The sequence below is a fragment of the Octodon degus genome, unplaced genomic scaffold, assembly GCF_000260255.1.
Source record: "Octodon degus isolate 3935 unplaced genomic scaffold, OctDeg1.0 scaffold00028, whole genome shotgun sequence".
Taxonomy (NCBI): Eukaryota; Metazoa; Chordata; class Mammalia; order Rodentia; family Octodontidae; genus Octodon; species Octodon degus.
In genome coordinates this window covers 12,508,042-12,515,508 of record NW_004524604.1, presented here as the reverse complement: position 1 = coordinate 12,515,508, position 7,467 = coordinate 12,508,042, and the positions used below count along the sequence as shown (strand labels likewise).

At 34.2% G+C, this 7,467-nt stretch overlaps 1 pseudogene; it reads left to right on the top strand.

Annotated features, from left to right (window-relative positions):
* The first annotated feature begins 358 nt into the window (after window positions 1-358).
* Window positions 359-1,327, top strand: LOC101583614 (annotated as a pseudogene).
* The last annotated feature ends 6,140 nt before the right edge of the window (window positions 1,328-7,467 follow it).

Here is a 7,467-nt window from a genome sequence, read left to right as displayed (position 1 = left end):
TTCTCAATAAAATTATTAAAAATAATAAAAAATAAAATTGGTGGGTCACCCGAACAAACTAATTTGAGGACAATACATAATAGAAAGATATTTTTTGAACCCCTTTCATTTTTAGAGAAATTCTGTATCATTTCTAGTTTTTTTCTTTAATATTTTTATCCTCTTTAAAAAATAGAAATAAGGGCCCGCCAAGAGGGGCGGTCCTCCAGGACGCCGAGCTCGGCTGGAGAGGGGCCAGGAGGGGCGGCAGGCCAAGATGGGGTAGAGTCCAGCTAAGGAATTTGGAGATTTAAGTCTAAATTTTTTGCCAATACAGAGAAACAGCGGAAGGAGTGGGGCGGCTGAACAATACCTGGAGACAAATGGAAACGAGACCTGGTGAAGTCCTTATTGATTGTTTAGATTCAGTTGAAGATACCAAAGGAAATAATGGGGACAGGTGTAGACTTTTAGTAACTAATTTAAGAATTATCTGGCATTCATTGGCATTACCCAGAGTCAATCTTTCTATTGGTTACAACTGCATATTGAATATTACAACAAGGACTGCTAACTCTAAGTTGCGAGGCCAAACTGAAGCTCTTTGCACACTAACAAAGTGTAACACTACTCGCTTTGAATTTATATTTACCAATTGGGTTTCTGGAAGTCCTAGGCTTCTTACGTCTGTGATTGCAGTGCACAGAGCGTATGAAACTTCTAAGATGTATCGTGATTTTAAATTAAGAAGTGCGCTGATTCGAAACAAGCAGCTCAGACTACTACCACGGGAACCCATGGATGAGAAAATCAGCGGCGTGTGGAATCTGTCCAGTGACCAGGGAAATTTGGGAACGTTTTTATTACCAATGTGAGCATCGTGTGGCATGCAAACATGAATGACAGTTTCAATGTTAGTATACCGTACCTGCAGATGCGTTCAGTAAAGATTCAAGATTTAAAATTTGGTTTAGCTCTTGTCATAGAAAGCTCTCAGCAGAGTGGAGGATAGTCCTTGGCTTTAAAATAGATCCCGTGGAAAAACTACAGGAGTCAGTGAAGGAAATCAATTCACTTCACAAATTGTATTCTGCCAATCTGATATTTGGAGTGGATTTTGAAATGGAAGAAAAGCCACAGCCCCTTGAAGCTCTGACATTTGAACAAATTCAAGATGATGTAGAAGTAGACTCTGACGATTGATCACAGGAATGCTTTTGTGGCTTCTTTTGCCGATGGCAACAAGCAACAAGATCATGAACCTGTGTTTTCAGAAGAGCTGGGGCTCGCGATAGAGAAACTGAAGGATGGATTCACACTGCAGAGACTTTGGGAAGTGACAAGTTGATCTTGTGTTGAACTGAATTTCTATTTAGAGCTGTTTGGAGATTAAAGATACTAGATACCTGTCATAAAGCATGGAATAGAGTTTATATTTATAGCTTTTATAGTTAAAGCTTTTACCAAAGACATTTTTAACAATTGGGGAAAAATCATTTTAAAAACTGCCTGTCCTCTAAAAATTATACTTAAAATTACAATTGACATGTATGTAGTTGGTAAATGTTTATTCTTTATCTAAAAGTTGTAAATAACTAGTTTTCAATCATTAAATGACTATGATGTTGGCTTTAATAAAGAACTTATGCAGCACCAAAAAAAAATAGAAATAAATAAAATTTGGGATCTGATTTTTTTTTCAGTTCTTTATATATTCTAGAAATTGTGCCTTTGTCTGAAGAGCAGCAGACATTTTTTTTTTCCACACTCTGGGTTGTCTCTTTTCCCTGTTGCTGATTTGTCTTTCTTTGCAAAAACTTTAATAAGCCAAAAGTCCCATTGTTCATTATTTGTGTACAATTGGGGTATTGTTCATAACGTTTTGCCTACATGAATATCTGTAATATTTCTACCTATTCTCTCTTGCAGCAGATTTAGTGTTTCTGTTTTAATATTTAGATCTTTTATCCATTTTGATGTAAGTTTAGTGCACAATGCAAGATATGAATCTACTTTTATCCTTTGGCATGTGCAAAGCCAGTTTTCCAGCTCTATTAAAGAAGGTACCTTTCTTCCTTTGGTTTCTTTGTCAAAGGTAGATAAGATGTCTAAGTACATCTGGAGTTGTTTTTTGAACCTTGCAATCTGTGCCAGATCCTCAGGTCTGGCTTTTCTTTTATTTACTTGCAACATGCTGATTTTTTTTTATCATAGCTTTGTGGTATATTTTCAAGTCAGGGATTGTGCTGTTCCTGCCTTGCCTTTGTTGCCCAAAGTTACTTTTATTATGTTATGTTTCCTCTGTTTCTAAGTGAATTTTAGGCTTGTCCTCTCTGATTCTGGGAAATATGCTATTGGTATTTTGATTGGATGGTGTTAGATCTGTGTAACAATTTTAGAAATATGACCATTGTTATTATGATTGTTCTTCCTATGTGAGAGCCAAATATCCTCTGCAATTTCATTTTTTAGAGTACTGTTTTTTTAAAGTAGTGGTCTTTTATTTTCTTCATTAAAGTGATTCCTAGATATTTCATTTTGGGGGCATGGTATTGTTCACTTTGTTGTTTTCTTAATGTCTCTCTAAGTGAATTTGTTATTCATGTACAAGTAGGCTATTGATTTTGAGTGTTGACTTTGTATGCAGCTATTTTATTGAATTTGGTTTTTAAGTCTAAAAGTTTTGTTTTTTTGGAGAATTTTGGATTGCTATATGCATATGGTGTCATCCAAAAATATTGATAATTAAATTTTATTTCCTTTGCATTCATGTTGCTTTAATTTCTTTCTCTTGTCTAATTGTTCTGGCTAATGTTTCCAGAAATACATTGAATGAGAGTGGTGATAGTGGTATTATTGTATTGTTCCTGATTTTAGAATGAAAACCTTCAGTTTTTTTCCATTTAGTATGATGTTGACTCTTTTTTTTTTCTTTTCACTTTTAATTTATTACAATTTTTGAACCAGTTTTGCATGCTTACATGTGGTAATCTAAACAACTAATTTGAATACAACATTGACTCTTGGTTTGTTATAAAAAGATTTTATCAGATTGAGATAAAGACCATCTATTCTAATTTTCTGTAGGTTTTTTGTCATGAATGAGTATTGTACTTTGTCAAAAGCTTTTCTCTGTATCTATAGAGATGATAATATTGTTATTGTCCTTGATTCTGCTGATATGGCATATCACATTTTATTTATTTATCTATTTATCTATTTATTTATTTACATATGTTGCCTCATCCTTGAACACTTGGGATGAATCCTACATTACCATCTTGATGATTTGCTGAATTTTGTTTGACAGTGTTTTATTGTGGATTTTTGCTCTATGTTAAAGACAGAGATTGGCTTGTCATTCTTTATTGGTTGAGTCTTTCTCTGGTTTTGGATGATGCCTGCTTCTTGGAATGAGTTTGGGAGTACTGTTTATCTTTCAATTTCATTAAAAACTTCGAGAAGTAGTAGCATTAGGTCTTCTTTAAGTTTCTTATAGAGCCCAACAGTGAATCCATTAGGGCCTTGGCTTTTATTTGTTGGGTGGTTTTTATTTATATCTTCAGTTTCATTGATTGCTCTTGGCTTATTCAGAATTTTTCTATCTTCTTGATATAAGAAGATAAACATTTAATTCATATGTATCTAGGAATCTGTCCATTTCTCCTTCATTTTCCATCTTATTAGTTCACAGCTTTTCAACACAGGTATAGATGATCAGGATTTCTGCAAGATCTATTGTAAGTTTTCATTTTTAATTCATAGATTGGAGACTTTTCTTTTAGTGATAAGATAGAAAAAGGTTTGTTTATCTTTTTTAATCTTTCAAAGACAAAACTCTAATTCATAAATTCTTTCAGTTGTTTCTTAGTCTCCATTGCATTACTTTCTGCTCTGATCTTTATAATTTCTTCTCCCATAGAATGTTTGAGGTCCCTTTTCTAGAAGTTTAAGGTTCCATATTAAGTTGTACATTTGATCTCTCTCTATTTTCTTGATGTATGTATTCACCATTAAAATTTTCCTTCTAGGACTGTTTTCACTGTGCCCCAAATGTTCCAGTGAATTGTAATAGCATTATCATTTAATTATAGAAGTTGTCTAATTTCTTCTTTACTTTCATCTGTTACCCATTAGTTGTTCATAAAGGTGTTATTTAATTTCCAGGTGGTCATGAAGTTTTTGTGGTATTGATTTCCAATTTCATTTAACTGTGGTATGACAATGTGAACTAGACAATTTTATATTTAAGCATGTTGTAGGAGGTCCATTATTGAGAATATCCTGCGTGCAGCTGAGAAAAATGAGTACTTTGATGTGAGATGGATCTTTTTGCAAACATCTATTAAGTTTGTTTGTTCAAAAGTTTGGCTCAGTTCTAATATTTCATGTTTTTTTGTGTAGCTGATTTTTTTATGATAGTGGGATATTGAGGTCCCCTATTACAATTAGGGTGTATTTATTTTTTCATATCTGCTATTATTTGATTTATATAGTTGAGTTCACTGGTATCTTGAGTATATAAATACATTTATGATTGTTATGTCTTCCTCTTGGATTGTTTTATTGACAAGCTGTCATATAGAATCTATTTCTTAAACAGAGTGCAAAACAGTATTGAAATGGAAAAATTACAAGTGATACAATATTTCCCTTAATACAATGAAATTCACAGTATTTATTGAAATGCACAGTGTCGTCTTCCAACTAGTTGTTCATATTACCAGATATATGCATGCAAAATTTGAAGAAGAGAAAAAGAAAGAAATATATAGGAAATTAAAAGAGAAAAAGGACTTTCAAAAAAAAAGAGACATAACAAATTAAGCAGGGCCTGGGAGATGGCTCAGTGGAATAAACGATTCTCTGGCAAGCACAAGGGCCTGAATTCAATCCCTGGCTCCACCAAAAAACAAAACAAAGAAAAGCAAAGAAAAACAAACAAACAAACAAAAAAACAAGAAAACAAATTAAGCGTTAACTTCTTATTTCCATAGACCAGCAGAAATCCACAGTACAGTTGCCCAAACCATCCTGCTTACATACATAGATAAATCTCTTTCCCTCACTCCTTCTCCTGTCCTTCTCTTCAACTCAATATTCCTTCCTTTTGAATAAATTCATTCCCTTTTCCAACAATCTATTGTACCCTTCAGCTTTTATTTTCTCCTTCAAGTTCTCACTTGAAGGAGACAATATGATGTTTGCACATACATGGCTGATTTATTTCATTTAAGAGAATGGTCTCCAGTTACGTCCATCTACCCCCCAAAAAAATCTTCAAATTTATCTTGTTTTATAGCTGAATAATACTCCATTGTGTAAAAATACCACATCTTTAGCCATTCCTCAGATGATGGACAACTGGATTGTTTCTAGAATTTAGCTAACACAAATTCTGCTGCTATAAACATGGGTGCACACAGATCACTGTGGTATGATGTTTTCAGTTCTTCTGGAAAAATACCCAGGAATGGCACAGACGAGTTTAATAGGAGCTCCAACCCTATCTCCACACACTGATTTCCATAGTAGTTATATCAGTCTGCAAACCAGTGTTCCTTTTTCCCCATAGCCTCTCCAGTATTTGTTATTGGCTTACTTGTTGATGTTAGCCATCCTTTCTTGGGTGAGATGGTATCCCAGTGTTGTTTTTATTTGCATTTCTCAAATGACCCATAATGTTGAAATTTTTTTCATGTATTTATTTGCAATTTATGTTCATCTGAGAAGAGTATATGCATCTCAGATATTTAGTTTTGGATTGGGTCTTTCAATTTCAGAAGCTTGATTTTTCAAAAATTCTTTATATGTTCTAGATAGAAGGCCTTTGCCTGAGGCACAGTTGGCTATAATTTTTCCCAGTTTTGTGAGTTTTCTTATTGTTTTGTTGGAGATTTCTTTTGAAGTGTAGAAACTTTTCTAAAAGATGAGATTCCAGTTGTTGATTCTTTGAAGCATTTCTCATGCAGTTTGGTTCTTCTCTCTGTTCATTTGTGTGCCTTGATTTGCAGATTTCTTCTGTTGGGTTTCATGGAGTTGTCATCCTCATTATCTTTTTCTAGAATGCCTGTCAGAACATTTTTCAGTACTCATTATATGGTCATGAATTATCTCAGAGGTTCTTTGTCATGAAAGTGTTTCATTTCTCTATCAATTTTGAAAGATAGTATGGCAGTGTACATCAATCTGGTTTGGATGTTGTTTTCTTTTATGGCTCAAAATACTTCAAGTTCTTCTTTCCTTAAGAGTTTGTGTTGATAAGTCTGATTTGATTCTGGTAGGCTTTTCTTCATAGATTATTTCTTCTCTCTACCAGCTTTAATTATTGTTTTCTTGTATTAATTTTCTGGAATCTTCACTCTTACATGCTTTGCTGTAGATTATTTTGATTATACCCAATTTAAGATTTATATTGATCACTTTTCTGCATTTCAAGTTCTTTTTCCTTCCCAGGGAAGTTTTTTGCCATGAGTTCTATGAATAAGTTTTTTTTTATGTCATTGGTGCTATATTCTGATTTTTTCCAATCAATCTTAAGTTATTCTTCTTTGAATCATCTACTTGTTAGTTTTTTTTTAATTTTTATCTTTTTAAAGAGAGAACAAAATAGTATTAAAACAGAAAAAGTTATAAATGACACAGAATTTCACTAAACAAAATAACATGAATTTGATTCGTACCAGAGCCCAGGCCCAGGGTGTTTGTGGAAGCTCCTGGAGCCCTCCGGATCCTTGTTTGACCCAGGTCAGCCATATGAGTGCTGCCAAACAAGGCCCCTCAGAACCTCATTCAATGCAGGCTAAGCATGTGAATGAGATCTGCCAGGGTCCACCAGATCCTCATTTGAGCTGGAGGCCAGGCCTGCATGTGAGTGCAACTTCATCCATCAGATAGGCCCAATGTGGAACCCTGGGGCAGAACTCCCTGCAGAGAGGCTAGAGGCAAGACCAATACAGCAGACTCCAGGAGTGGAACATCTTGCCAGGGTGGCAAAGCAAGTTCACCTCCAAAGGATGTAGCAGGAAGAAGTGGAGCACAGCAGCCAGAACCAAGCATCGCCCACCTAAATGAGTTTGAACTTGGTGGATTTACACCTGATGATGTTAATAACTGTACCAAAGCTATACACCAAAGGTCAGAAGACAGAGATATATAAAAATAACAAAGAAAAGGAGCAAAATGCATTCTCAGGCTCCAAGCACACACAGAAAAAACGCAGGAGAAAATATCATACAAGGAATTGGAAATCACACAACTGAAATAATAGCATCAGAAGAAAAGAAACAACTGCACAAAAACATAGAGGAAATCAGAATAGAAATAATCTCTGAAGTAAAAAAAGAAATGATAACTATATAAAAGAAATACCAAGTGCTTCTAAAGACACACTGACTAAAAAAGAGAGAATAAAAAAATGATAAAATCCTTGAATGAGAAATATAGGAAAGAAATAGAATGAATGAAGTAGATACGAGTTGCTAAAGA